Below are 16,140 nucleotides of genomic sequence, written 5' to 3'. Positions count from 1 at the left end.
TCACTCCATCAAATTGTCAGGTAAAACCTTCTCTCCTTGCCTCTGTCAAATTGAAGAGTAACAGTAAGGGTAACAGACATGGGTGGACTGCATGATATTAGACTTATTCACAGAGGTTAACACAAGGATAAGGATCTTTTTTTATTACGTACCACTGTAATATTCATATCCTATTGGATTTACTTTAAAATAAGTATCCATATCCTGGTGTGTTAGCTTTGTGATTTAAGCCTATTTTTTTATTTTTTATTATGAAATGCCATCAAGTCGTTGTCAACTCCTGGCAACCACATGGATGGTGTTTCTCAAGAATGGTCAGTCTTCTGTTTGGGTCCTACGTTTTTGCAACTACATGTTCATCAATTCTTTGACCATGTCCGTACATTTTTTTATTGGTTGTCCTCTTCTTATTTCTTCAAGTTTCCCAAGCTTAGGTGTCCCTTTATGAAAGAGAGAAAAGCCAAGATGCTGATGATCACATCTGATCTTTCAGATGTGCCAGTTTATAAAGCTGAGATGAGGAATGGAGAACATGTTCTTCACTTCTCATCACAGGACACACCCTTCTGTCATTGAGATGGCCAGTTTATGAAGGCGAGATCTAAAGATCTCACTGGTCATCTCTGTAAAATATGTAAAATATCTTTATCCCAGATTCTGCAGCCCAGAGGTGGAGAATCTAGGTGAGAAGGTGCTGTGATGTGAGGAAGAGGGCTTCTTTCTTCCTAATATCTGCAACAGTGAGCTTAAAGATTGATATAGATAATTACTTTATATGTGTATATGTGTTTTATATATATATATATATATGTATATATATATATATATATATATATATATATATATATATATATATATATATATATATATACATACACACAGTATATAGAGTATATACACACACACACACACCATAATGTATTGTCTTTTAGGACACATTCACATCTGAGCAATATAGAATTGTTGATAGAATTGCGCAATTCTTGCCGTGATTCCAAATTGCATTAAAATTGTGTCAAATTACACAATGTGATTTTGGGTGCCACCCCAAATGCAGTCAGCAGACATGCATTTGACTAGGGATAGACCGATATGGTTTTTTCAGGACCGATACCAATACCGATATTTTGGTCACAACGTATCGGTATTGGCCGATATGGGCCGATATTTTGTACATTTAAATCTTGAAAAAATAAAGACAATTTTTGCTACAAATCTGGTACTGAACATGTAAATTTTTGTTTAATGCTTAATGGCTGGCTTGCTGGCATCCTGTGGTGGGTGGCTAGCTTGCTGGCACCCTGTGGTGGGTGGCTGACTGGCACCCTGTGGTGGGTGGCTGACTGGCACCCTGTGATGGGTGGCTGGCTGTCTGGCACCCTGTGGTGGGTGGGTGGCTGGCTGGCACCCTGTGGTGGATGGCTGGCTGTCTGGCACCCTGTGGTGGGTGGGTGGCTGGCTGTCTGGCACCCTGTGGTGGGTGGGTAGCTGGCACAGGGGCTGTGGGTGGCTGGCTGGTACAAATATGGAACTACTAGTTCGATTACTTATTTATCCTTATGAAATCCATATTGAACATTCATTTTAACACCTGTCATCAATGGAATATTTCGTTTACTTATTTTTGAAGATGCAGTTTCAGGGCTGTCATCTGTATCATCCTTTTTTCGGGAGTTACAGACCTGGGGCAAGCAAGTAAAAATTACCCTAAGTGTTGGGACACCTTATATGCACAGACCCAGGGCCGGTGCAGGGATTTCTGCCTACACAAGCGAAGCTCCATTTTGGCGCCCCCCTGTATAGGCCAGCGGCGCGGCGGTGGGACTACAAGAGAAGCTTTCAGCTCCACCGCGCTGCTGGCCTGCTCCTGCAGTAAGTGTGCCATGGGTAATATTTTTTTCGGGGGGGGGGGCAATTGACCCGATGCCCATACCTCCCAACTTTTGAACTTTGCAATGAGGGACACTGAAAGAGAAACAAAACCAAGCAAATTGTGGGTGTGGCCAATTGCTTAGCAGTGGGGGGGGGGGGGCTTAAGGGATAGGGTAAACAAAACCCAGACTTCCTAGTACTCATAAAATATGCTTTGATTGCTCAGCTCATTAAAATAGTCAGAGACTGCATAGCAACCAGCAACTGTTGAGACAATGAAGACTTTGGTGAGAAGTATATAATGTACATTATTGTGTATATAGTGCAAGAGAGTGTAATGTACAGAATGCAGGAGACAGGAGAGTGTAATGTACAGAATGCAGGAGACAGGAGAGTGTAATGTACATAATGCAGGAGACAGGAGAGTGTAATGTACAGAGTGCAGGGGACAGGAGTGTGTAATGTACAGAGTGCAGGGGACAGGAGAGTGTAATGTACAGAGTGCAGGAGACAGGAGTGTGTAATGTACAGAGTGCAGGGGACAGGAGAGTGTAATGTACAGAGTGCAGGAGACAGGAGAGTGTAATGTACAGAGTGCAGGGGACAGGAGTGTGTAATGTACAGAGTGCAGGGGACAGGAGTGTGTAATGTACAGAGTGCAGGGGACAGGAGTGTGTAATGTACAGAATGCAAGGGTCGGACTCTGCACCATCCACCACCCCCCCCCCCCCCAGCTCTATACACCCCAAATGCCCACCCAGCTCCATACACCCCAAATGCCCCCAGCAGCTCCATCCACCCCAAATGCCCACCCTAGCACTATCTATCCCAAACACCCATCCAACCTCCAAATGCCCACCCCAGCTCCATCCACCCCATATGCCCACCCCAGCTCCATCCACCCCAAATGCCCCCTTTTGGAGGGGGCAAACAGAAAAATGTAATAGGCATTGCTTTGCGGCAAAAAAAACGCTGTTAAAAATTTTGTGACTTTGAGGTCACAAAAGTGTGAAAGGGGCCTTCAGTAATCAAGGTAGAGTGTGCCCCCTTCAATGCAGAGAGACCAGCGTGCCTCCTTTCAATGCAGAGGGAGGGAGGGATGACGGAGGGAAGAGAGAGACAGACAGAGAGACAGACAGAGAGACAGACACAGAGAGACAGAGACAGAGAGAGAGAGAGAGAGAGAGAGAGAAGACTGGGGGGGGGGGTAGAATACAGAGAGAGAGAGGACAGGGATGGGGGGGGGGGAGAGAGGACAGAGATGGGGGGGAGAGAGAGGACAGAGATGGGGGGATAGAGAGGACAGAGAGAGGGGGGGCAGAGGGGGATAATGGATGGGAAGGGAGGGAGGAGAGAAGAGAAAGGGGGGAGGAAGAGCTCCTCCTCCATAGACATGCTGGATATTGTAGTCTGAGATCAGTATAGCCCCCCCCCTCATAGATCAGTATAGCCCCTCATAGATCAGTATAGCCCCCCATAGATCAGTATAGCCCCTCATAGATCAGAATAGCACCCCATAGATCAGTATAGCCCCCATAGATCAGTATAGCCCCCCATAGATCAGTATAGCCCCCCATAGATCAGCATAGCCCCCCATAGATCAGTATAGCCCCCCCATAGATCAGTATAGCCCCCCATAGATCAGTATAGCCCCCATAGATCAGTATAGCCCCCCATAGATCAGTATAGCCCCCCATAGATCAGCATAGCCCCCCATAGATCAGTATAGCCCCCCCATAGATCAGTATAGCTCCCCATAGATCAGTATAGCCCCCCATAGATCAGTATAGCCCCTCACAGATCAGTATAGCCCCTCACAGATCAGTATAGCCCCCCCATAGATCAGTATAGCCCCCCATAGATCAGTATAGCCCCCCATAGATCAGTATAGCCCCTCACAGATCAGTATAGCCCTCCCATAGATCAGTATAGCCCCCCCCATAGATCAGTATAGCTCCTCATAGATCAGTATAGCCCTCCCATAGATCAGTATAGCCCCCATAGATCAGTATAGCCCCCCATAGATCAGTATAGCCCCCCCATAGATCAGTATAGCCCCCCATAGATCAGTATAGCCCCCCCATAGATCAGTATAGCCCCCCCATAGATCAGTATAGCCCCCCATAGATCAGTATAGCCCCCCCCATAGATCAGTATAGCTCCTCATAGATCAGTATAGCCCTCCCATAGATCAGTATAGCCCCCATAGATCAGTATAGCCCCCCATAGATCAGTATAGCCCCCCATAGATCAGTATAGCCCCCCCCATAGATCAGTATAGCCCCCCCCATAGATCAGTATAGCCCCCCATAGATCAGTATAGCCCCCCCATAGATCAGTATAGCCCCCCATAGATCAGTATAGCCCCCCCATAGATCAGTATAGCCCCCCCCCCATAGATCAGTATAGCCCCCCCCATAGATCAGTATAGCCCCCCCATAGATCAGTATAGCCCCCCCCATAGATCAGTATAGCCCCCCCATAGATCAGTATAGCCCCCCATAGATCAGTATAGCCCCTCACAGATCAGCATAGTCCCCCATAGATCAGTATAGCCCCCCATAGATCAGTATAGCCCCCCCATAGATCAGTATAGCCCCCCCCCCCATAGATCAGTATAGCCCCCCCCATAGATCAGTATAGCCCCCCCATAGATCAGTATAGCCCCCCCATAGATCAGTATAGCCCCCCATAGATCAGTATAGCCCCCCATAGATCAGTATAGCCCCTCACAGATCAGCATAGTCCCCCATAGATCAGTATAGCCCCTCACAGATCAGCATAGTCCCGCATAGATCAGCATAGCCCCCCATAGATCAGTATAGCCCCCCCATAGATCAGTATAGCCCCCCATAGATCAGTATAGCCCCCCCATAGATCAGTATAGCCCCCCCCCCCATAGATCAGTATAGCCCCCCATAGATCAGTATAGCCCCCCCATAGATCAGTATAGCCCCCCATAGATCAGTATAGCCCCCCCATAGATCAGTATAGCCCCCCATAGATCAGTATAGCCCCCCCCCCCCCATAGATCAGTATAGCCCCCCCATAGATCAGTATAGCCCCCCCATAGATCAGTATAGCCCCCCCATAGATCAGTATAGCCCTCCCATAGATCAGTATAGCCCCCCATAGATCAGTATAGCCCCCCCCCCCATAGATCAGTATAGCCCCCCATAGATCAGTATAGCCCCCCCATAGATCAGTATACCAGTCAGTGTACCTGTCACTGTAGCTTGAGCACTGGAAGCAGAAGCACATTGCAGGGGGCGGGGAGCTCAGCATTTAGTGAAGGCGGCACCAGAGGAAAAACGTACAGTGATAGGAGGACAGGACTCGGAGGACATTTCTGGGAGTGCAGCAGTGATGATTGATAGCAGCTCCAGCCAACCAGCAGCCTCTTATCAGCCGCCTGTGTGAGACTTGACTCCACTCAGAGGAGCCGACACTCGCACCCTCAGCACACTGTGAATTTCAGTGTGGGCTGGGCAGACGGCATAGGAGCCTGACTGACTGCTGGAGAACAGCAATGAAGCTCTGTGTGCACCGGACAGGGGGATCTGAGGAGCCCGCCGATGCCCCCCCCTGGATCCGCCACTGCACCGGAGCGGGACACCTGGCGCCGGCGGGCGGGCGGCGGCAACTAATATAATAATAAAGCATAATAAAGTATTTAAAAAAAAAAAAAAAAAAAGTTTAATTTTTCCGCCCCATCCCCAGCTGCGGACCTGCCCGCCCCAAGCGGCCGCTTGGTCCGCCTGGTGGTTGCGCCGGCCCTGCACAGACCATGTCAATAGATTAGTAAATAGTGAAGTGCAGATAAGCATAACAGCTCTGGAGGCAGCACTTAAAAAACAAGTCAGCTATAATAGGTCCCATGTTTTTATGCTGATAGGGCTAGGATTAAGGTAGGTATTTGGTAAATACCATTTTATTATGTAGTAGACCTTTTTTTTTTTTACAAAGCTGATGTTTGACTTTATTCTCATGAAATGTATCCTATCGTGCATAATTCATTGAATCCAGACATACAGTAGGATTACCTTGCTGCCAGGGGCCCTACCCAGTAGTGTTGTTCTTATGGAGGCTTCATGATATTGCATGTATTTCAGTAATGTTTTTATATCGTCTAACTGCCCCAAAACCTTTGTAGTCACTGCAGCGGTAATATTATGTATAAGGTTATTTTCTAAAAAGAGGAAAAGACTCAGTCACAAAGTAAAGGCATATGCAATAATGAAAAGTGGGGACAATTAATAATGTTTCCTAGATAGGTGGATCAAATGAAGCACGAAAGAGGCTGGGTTCTCCCTGGATCAAAATCTGTCAGTTTGTGAAATATGTCATGCGCTTGTCGCCAGAAGGTTTGCATTTTTGGACAAGACCAAAAAATAAGAATGACAGTTCTCTTGTGTCATTTTTATATCTCCAGCAGAGCTCAGAACTCTGTTGGTAAATTTTATTTATAACCATAGTCTGGTTTTTGATAGTTTTTAAGGGAGTAGATAGGTTTAAATGGCTCTTGAGTGTTATGAAAGCTCCTTCCAACTACCCTAGACCTGTTCTGGTGTCAAGAAATACAGTGGGTACGGAAAGTATTCAGACCCCCTTAAATTTTTCACTCTTTGTTATATTGCAGCCATTTGCTAAAATCATTTAAGTTCATTCTTCTTCCTCATGAATGTACACATAGCACCCCATACTGACAGAAAAACACAGAATTGTTGACATTGTTGCAGATTTATTAAAAAAGAAAAACTGAAATATCACATGGTCCTAAGTATTCAGACCCTTTGCTGTGACACTCATATTTAACTCAGGTGCTTTCCATTTCTTCTGATCATCCTTGAGATGATTCTACGCCTTCATTTGAGTCCAGCTGTGTTTGATTATACTGATTGGACTTGATTAGGAAAGCCACACACCTGTCCATATAAGACCTTCCAGATCACAATGCATGTCAGAGCAAATGAGAATCATGAGGTCAAAGGAACTGCCTGAAGAGCTCAGAGACAGAATTGTGGCAAGGCACAGATCTGGCCAAGGTTACAAAAAGATTTCTGCTTCACTTAAGGTTCCTAAGAGCACAGTGGCCTCCATAATCCTCAAATGGAAGACGTTTGGGACGACCAGAACCCTTCCTAGAGCTGGCTGTCCGGCCAAACTGAGCTATCAGGGGAGAAGAGCCTTGGTGAGAGAGGTAAAGAAGAACCCAAAGATCACTGTGGCTGAGCTCCAGAGATGCAGTCAGGAGATGGGAGAAAGTTGTAGAAAGTCAACCATCACTGCAGCCCTCCACCAGTCGGGGCTTTATGGCAGAGTGGCCCGACGGAAGCCTCTCCTCAGTGTAAGACACATGAAAGCCGGCATGGAGTTTGCTAAAAAACACCTGAAGGACTCCAAGAGGGTGAGAAATAAGATTCTCTGGTCTGATGAGACCAAAATAGAACTTTTTGGCCTTAATTCTAAGCGGTATGTGTGGAGAAAACCAGGCACTGCTCATCACCTGTCCAATAGAGTCCCAACAGTGAAGCATGGTGGTGGCAGCATCATGCTGTGGGGGTGTTTTTCAGCTGCAGGGACAGGACGACTGGTTGCAATCGAGGGAAAGATGAATGCGGCCAAGTACAGGGATATCCTGGACAAAAACCTTCTCCAGAGTGCTCTGGACCTCAGACTGGGCCGAAGGTTTACCTTCCAACAAGACAATGACCCTAAGCACACAGCTAAAATAACGAAGGAGTGGCTTCACAACAACTCCGTGACTGTTCTTGAATGGCCCAGCCAGAGCCCTGACTTAAACCCAATTGAGCATCTCTGGAGAGACCTAAAAATGGCTGTCCACCAACGTTTACCATCCAACCTGACAGAACTGGAGAGGATCTGCAAGGAGGAATGGCAGAGGATCCCCAAATCCAGGTGTGAAAGACTTGTTGCATCTTTCCCAAAAAGACTCCTGGCTGTATTAGATCAAAAGGGGGCTTCTACTAAATACTGAGCAAAGGGTCTGAATACTTAGGACCATGTGATATTTCAGTTTTTCTTTTTTAATAAATCTGCAACAATGTCAACAATTCTGTGTTTTTCTGTCAGTATGGGGTGCTATGTGTACATTCATGAGGAAGAAGAATGAACTTAAATGATTTTAGCACATGGCTGCAATATAACAAAGAGTGAAAAATTTAAGGGGGTCTGAATACTTTCCGTACCCACTGTATATTCTCATTAGCCTCATTATTTTACATTGTCTTTAAAGAAAGTAAAAAAAAAAAAATAGCAATGGGAAAAAATTAAAATGAAAAATGTAAAGTAATAGTACATTTATACCAATCAAATACACAAATAAAAGGAAAAGACACAAATATGAAGAACACTAAACAAAATAACTACACTAAATAAAAAATAAACATTTTAAGTTAAAAAAAGAGTAGACCATTTTTTTTAAAAAAAAAACTAATTTTGCCTAAGCAGCTCAAAAAGTAAAAAAAATACCTGTTGATCTTGCCAAGAATGCAGTGTCTTTGTCACCCCCTGTGAGTTTAACAGAAAGCACAAACAATTTTATCTTCCATCTTCCAATTTTATCTTCCATCTGTAAACTCTACCCCAATGCAATGGAGATGAAGAGAGAAAGACATTTTTTGTTTTTGGGTTTAGATTAGCATTAAAGATATAGACTCATAGACAAGGGACACGGGGTTAAAAGTTAAGGTAAAATTAGATTACAATGACATGAGACCACCAACGGTGTAAATTGTGTTCTGAAAACATAGACCACTGTCACTATGTATTTGAGCTACTTGGGGGGCCTGTTCTTAAAATAAAATACCTTACCTATTTGGTATCTGATGGGATGTCATCTGCCTGTGTATTTGGCTAAAATTCAAGATCTAAAATAGCCTTTAGGCCCCTTTCACACCAGCGGATGTTCTGCCGCTGCTAAAAGCATGTTTTTGTTGTCTTAAAATCCCAAGACTCCAAGCACAACGATCATTTGCGGTGTACATTAAGATTACTTGCGTTTACATGCGTTTACATGCATTAACATGCGGCTACGTTTAGCTGTGGTTGAACATTTTTGCCATTTCCATAGACACTATTTTTTTTTTTTTTGTCCCTTGATTACCCATAGTGCATTTCTGCCCACCCATTTCTTGTGTTTTTGTTCAGTGAGAGGACTTCAACCTTAGTTGAAGTGTGATCATTGAATATGGATTACGGAAGACATCTGATTGCAATGCTTATTTTGCTGCTTATGTGGATCAAAAGGAGGAGACAGATGGATCTGATTCTGCGGAGGAGACGTTGTCTCTACTAGGTACATCCCTTGACCTCCCAGCATACATCTACTGGCTACTTTGCCCTCATATTTTCCTAGTTTGAAGTAAAAAATCAGTACACTTCCTACCATTTCAACCTCTTCATGACTTTGTCCGAGTATCATGGGCATTCAGGGTCCCAAATCTCTGGTTGGTCGTGCACCAAGGCTATTATGGCTTCATAAGAGTTATCACGGGCCGCCATCGCTCTTCTCTCTATACACTCCCTTCAGCCTCATGTGTCATTCCCAGGTATACCTTGTAATTCTGATGTGCTCCCTGCTGTTCTTCTTTCTTTTGTTACCGGTGCTATTTGCAGGTGAAACGCTGTGTGTGAATAAGGTCATAGGAAGGCATTATCCCAGTTTAGCTGTGGTAGATAACTTCATCGAACCACAGCTAAAAGCTCTATTCTATCGCCCATGTGAAAGGGGTTTTACAGGTTCACATTTTTATCTGATCACATTGTACCTTTAATTTGATTAGACCTATAATGGTATCAATGGCCGCTAGTGCTTTGGCCCTGTAATTGAAGAAAGATAAAGGAATCTTTCAACAGCATTTGTCTAGAAAAAAAAAGAAACTTGAAAATTGTAATAGCTAGGTATGTGCTCAGAAACAAGTTTTAATTTTGTCAACTCCCAAAAAAAAAAAAAGAAGCTATTATTCAAAGAAGGATATTTTATTCCATGTTCCTAAGGTTGCAATGAAGAATGTGCCCCGTCTTTATTTACATAAAGCAGATTACTTACTTGTAATCTCAGTAATTGTCTGGCCAAGACAAGATCTTTAGACAACCAATGCCGACCAATAACTACTCCGGACATGAACTATGAGTCTGGACTTGTTTTTAAATGTGTTACAGTTTAGCATACCTACTTGGCTCTTATCTGACTCATGAGATTTACCTTGAATACTTTCCACGACCACAATATCAAAAGCTTTTCCTGATATCATGCTGAACTTATTTTGTTTCAATAGTTTCTACTTGGACATAATGGCTTTCATTGTTCCTTTGTTCTTATAAAATGCACAAAAGCCTACTTTGCCCATGTATTATGCTTGAAAACAAAATTTATTGTCAAAAACATTTTAGTCTACAATCACTTATCATAGTACGAGCAAATATAAAGAATTCACTTTGGGAGACAAACTCACATTTTTTCCTAGTGATAAAAGTAATATTTCCTAAAGTTCAGATAAACACACTTAAAACAAATGAATTTTAAAGTGCCAGACAGCACTCTGGTGCGATTTTTGTGGTGTTGTGCATCATGGAGGATGACCCACCACTGGCAGAACATCGAAGAGGAGGAGGACCCTTTGAGTCAGAAGACCCACCTGAAGACTGGAAAAGTCAGGTAAAAAAAAAAAAACAGCATAGCATACTGTTGGGGGTATCAGGAGGTGATAGACTGAGCCTAGAGTTTGGTTAAAAATGTCCATATTCTGGGAACAGGTGACATTTGAGCACCCTAATTGTTTTTTTTTGTGAGGTCTTTAAACATGTATAGTGTGAAGAGGATGCTGAGATGATTAAATCTCAAATAATATTAAAGAAAAAAGCAAAAGTATGTTCAATAGTATACCATTGTGTGTGTATCCTCTGACCTGTTAATGCTTTTCTTGAGAGGTACTTTCTATAAAGATTCCTAGAGAGATTTGTGGCGTGAAAACAAATGTTGGAGCAATTTAAAGTACCCCAATACAACAAATGTGATTTATGGTGCTAAACTTTTTTTACCCATGGTCATATACTATGACCAATTTACGCATTTCTAGTAGATAACAATATAGTGATAAGAAAACAACAACTATTTGCAAAAGATGAAAACTCTAAGTTTATATGAAGAATGATTCCAGCCAAATAACTTTACATATCATTAGCTCACTTACCTGTCTCTTCAAAGGTTATGAAATAATTTTTTATGCCATCGGTGTAATTTATTTAAATCTGTGTTTATACTGAGTTTCTGGAATTTAATATCAGGGTTACAGTATGAAGACCAGCTCTGGATGTTGATAGGCAGAAGGAGAAGATACTTCTCTGGGCCTCCTGGGAGGTAAAATGTCTCACCAGTCCAGTGAAGTTCTCTGCTAGAAATCAGAGCAGGGAATAGATACGTCCGTGGTCCTGAGTCTGCAAAATGTAGTGCTGTTGCCTTTCTCATTCTATGCACCTGAACAATGCAGTAGAGATAGACAAAGTAAAAGATGTAGACAATAACCCAAAAGGAGACTAAAAAAACTTCAATAATCTTAATAGAAGGTTAAAAAGAAGCAGAACTAAAAAAAGTAAAGATTTGCTGTGTTATAGGAAACATCTAAACATTTTGTTTTTGCTTAAGGCTTCACTTACGTCGTGGAACTTTGGAGTACAACTTTGATGCAACTTTGAATAGGTGTGACTTGGATGTGATTTGTTGTCCCTATGCAAAGTTGGACCCACCTTTGCATCACAGTTGCGTGTAAATCATTTAAGTAGGACTTTCATGCAACTTTTGAGGGTTAACATTGAAATCTATAGCCCTCAAGTTGCTTGAAAGTCAGACCAAAGTAGTGCATGAACTGCTTTGAAGTTACTGCGACTTTAAGTCGCACATATATGAATGGTTATCATTGGAAAACATGAGGTATGACTTTGTTGTCCAAAGTCGCATGACAAGTCACACAAGTGTGAAGGGGGTGTAAGGAGTACCCTAAAAATTTACCTTTTGTATTGAATTCCACCTGAAAAATAGTACAATTCATGGCATATGAGTGTGCCTAAGTACTCTTTGACTGTAGCCCCATAGCTGCGTATCTGTAGTGTGAGAAGTATTACTGCCTGTTGGTAGGATCAGGGAATTTGAAAGAGAGATGTTGTAATATCACTACTGTGCTGCCCACTGTTCTTCTGACTAGAGATTTTTAAAGAGGTGCTCCTTCAGAAAAAATTAAAAGTCAGCAGCTACAAATACTGTAGCTGCTGACTTTTAATATTAGGGCACTTACCTGTCCCTAGATCCCGTGGTGTCTTTACCGCAGCCAAATTTTCCATCGGCTCTCGGGTTCTGCCGCCACCATCGCTTGTAAGAGAAACTGGTTCCCTATTGCGCATGCGTGAAGCGCACTGCACTTTGTGAATGGCCCAGCTACCAGGTACCTGCTCCCCCCTCTCCCCTGAAAGGTCCCAAATGTGGCACCGTTGGGGGGGGGGGGGGAAGGAGGCAGATAAGTGGAGCTTCCCTTTTGGGTGGAGCTCCACTTTAAGTGAGGAAGCAAAGCCCTGTCTCTACCAAGATGGCTGCCCCTAAACAGAGAGACAGTACAGAACAAAGCATAATATATAAGTCCTGGGCAAAAAGATCAGCTGCAGAACAGGCAATGCTGGTGACTGTTTTTTTTTTTTTTTTTTGCCCTCTGCCCACTTTTTGAGGCACAGTTTTAGAGTTAATTTCCTCTTTTGTTACCTTTTTACCTTTGTTACACACTGAAGACAAGCTGCAGACATGGTGCATTTTTCCACATTGCATTGCTTTGCCTAGGAAGGCTCTGTTGTAATGTAAAAGTGCTGGAAAAATGCATGTGTCCGCTCAAGTGTAATCATTGTGAAATGATTCTTTATTGATCCGTTTTCTAAATGCCACTAGGGCATGTATCCTCTTGCTCTAAAGACAAGAATCACCCCCGAGCATTACCTTTGGCTCATAAAAGTCACAGAGATCCAACTTATGGACTATTTGATAGTGACCCTATATTACTGTGATGAAAAATGTCAGAAAACATGGTTCTACTAGACAGACTTTGTATATTTCCAATAATATCAAAACCTGATGATAGACACATAGACCGTGTCAATTTGGTTCATATCTGGTGAATATCACTGGACTGGGAATCACCCCCTTTCCCTCCCCTGCCTGACATTCCTCTCCCCTTTCTATTTTCCCTTATGTTTTCTTTTCTGTTATCCATGATTTCTTTTTGATCATTCCTCTGATGTCCTCAGTCTCAGAGACATCTTCCTATATATCATATAAACTTATTGGTTGATCTTTTGCATATGTTGAAAACCCAGATTTACCTTTTTTTTGAGTTACCATAATGAAAGGTAGAATACATTATTTGTTTATTAAACCGTCTTATTTTTTTATGTTCAGTATGTCACCTCATAAAGATTGTTGTCAATGATGTTTTTTAAATGTGAATTGAATTTACATTGAATATGCATTTATATATGGTTATTTTGATTTTTCATGTATTCTGAATGGAAAAGTGCAATACATTGTTTGCTTTTATAAAGAAAAAAAAATGGCTTTATACTGTATGTACTTTATAGGTAATTTTACCCATTCAGGGCAAAGTGACAGTGTCTGCACTCAGTTAGTGAGGTCTACAGCAGTTCATGGAGGCAATGAGAGAGCTTGGTTGAATAAGTATACATGCCTGGAGGAGTGTGTGTGTGTGTGTGTGTGTGGGGGGGGGGGGGCTGTGCACAGACATTGTCACTTTAAGCATTGGATATCCTTGCCTGAGAGCATCACAGGTAGAGGTTAATAGGTAATGTCTTGTACCTGACTGGAGGCTGAGGTAACGAGGGGGCTCCCCTTGCGGCTGAGTACAGAGTATCCCTGGAGGTGGTGACAAAGTGTGCTATGTCCAAAGATGCACGGGTTGCTTGCAAGTGAAACTGCCTGATGAAACCAGATGCCTGGACATCCGCGGGTAGAGAAGGTGGTCACAGCCAATTGTTCTCTGGAGGTACTGGCGGATCTTGACAGATGGGTAAGCAGGAGCAAGGTTAGAAGCAAACCCCGGGGTCAAACACAGCAAGTCAGTCAGGAGCAGAGGCAGGTAGGGTAGTCGAGATCAAGCCAGGGTCAAACACAGGATGTCAATCTGAAATAGGCAGGAGCAGGTCCGTGAAACAAGCCTGGTTCAGAGCCAGGAGAGAAGCCAGAGCAGGTCAGGGGTAAGCCGGGTCGGTAACAGGTAATCAAACAGAAGCACAAGGCACAGGAACACAGGATACAAAGCTGGCGATAATCCAGAAATTTATGATGGCTTCCACTTCAAATTCTGTGTCTTCCCATACAGTAACCAATGGCAGAGGTGGCTCTTCTCTTTCAGGAAATGAACTGGACACTGCTGGTTTGAGTAAGGAGATGTGGAGACGTGGAAGACTGGATGGATTTAATAGGAGCTTGGCAGGTTCAGTTCAAAAGTTACAGGGTTATTTTTCTCTTAATCTCAAAGGGTCCAATAAACTTTGGGCCCAATTTCCAAGAGGGAAAAGGAAGTTTGAGGTTTGCTATGGAAAGCCAGCGTACGACGATTCACCACTGCGTGCCTTTCGCTAATGCGCATACACGCATTAGCACGGCTAAATTGGGCATTGGCATATTTGCCAGTTCTTCTTGGACTTCTTCCCTGACAGGTAATCACTGCACTACTATTTGCAATAAACTACTGGAGGTAAAAACGACGGGTAAAAGTTACCCCTAAATAATTTTATCAGTTTTTATATCATTATTAAGGAGAAATACTTGAATTCCTATACAGCTATATCTACATTAAAATGATCAGTAAATTGTAGAAAATGTTAAACAAAAGAAAAATGTAATGTGGTGTAGTTAGAATATGTGACAACCAGGGGCAAGTAATAATTTTAATACACACATACACAAACACACACACACTGCCATAATACAAAATGATCCTGAAATTATAAAAATAGTATTAATAGACACAGAAGGCAGACAGTGAACGTTGTAATATCCCTTAAATTTGTGATGAGTGGTGAAGTGTCTTTTTACATTGCTGTTTGGCAGAAAAGTGTCCTCTTACATTGGAGGTTGGTGTTGTGCCCCTTTACAATGGGGGGTCAGTGTAGTGCTCCTTTACATTGGTGGTGATTATAGTGCTCTCTTACATTATTGCTTAGAGTAGTACCATTTACATTGGGGGGCAGTTTAGAGCCCTCTTACATTGGTGTTTAGTGCAGCACCCTTACATTGGTAGCCAGTGTAGTGCTTACTTTGGTGGTCACTGTAGTTCTCCTTGACTTGGTGGTCAAAGCAGTACCCCTTACATTGATAGTCACTGTATTGCTCACTTGCATTAGTGGTTGTTGTAGGGTTCTCTTACATTAGTGGTTAGTAGAGAAATGTCCCCTTATATTGGTGGTATATTGCTCCCTTACATTTGAGGTAAGTATGGTGCATCATACATTGGTGGTCATTATAGAGCTCTCTTACACTGGGGTCAATAGAGAAATGCTCCCTTATAATGGTGATCATTGTAGTGCTCTCTTCTTACATTGGTGGCAACTGGCAAGTGAAGAAACACCTTCCTACACTGTGGGTCACTTAGTACATTGGTGGTTTGTGGAGAAATACCCCATTATAGGTAATTTCATTGGATTTTGACAGGTAGCACAGTGGCTAAGTGGTTAGCACTTCTGCCTGGCAGCACTAGGGTTGTTAGTTTGAATCCCAACCACAGCACTACCTGCCTGGAGTTTGCATTGGTAGCCAGTGTAGCGCTTACTTTGGTGGTCACTGTAGTTCTCCTTGACTTGGTGGTCAATGCAGTGCCCCTTACATTGATAGTCACTAAATTGCTCACTTGCATTGGTGGTCAGAGTAGTGCTCCCTTAAATTGATGGTCACTGTAGGGTTCTCTTACATTAGCGGTTAGTAGAGAAATGTCCCCTTATATTGGTGGTATATTGCTCCCTTACATTTTGTGCCTGTGTGGGTTTCCTCTAGGGATATACTGATTATCGGCAAGGCCGATTTACCGAGGGCTGATATTGACCTTTGCCGATATATCTGTATTGGCCCCGGAACTGGCCGATATTACCGATATTCCAAATATTGAGTGAGAAGGCTGGAAGTTAGGGAGCGCTTCTGATATTAATTGTATTAATGAAATCAGTCATAAACACCTGATGGTAAACAGCATAGTG

This window comes from Pelophylax lessonae, assembly GCF_965119305.1.
Source record: "Pelophylax lessonae genome assembly, chromosome: 5".
In the NCBI taxonomy this organism is placed as follows: domain Eukaryota; kingdom Metazoa; phylum Chordata; class Amphibia; order Anura; family Ranidae; genus Pelophylax; species Pelophylax lessonae.
Note: the sequence above shows the minus strand (reverse complement) of the source record.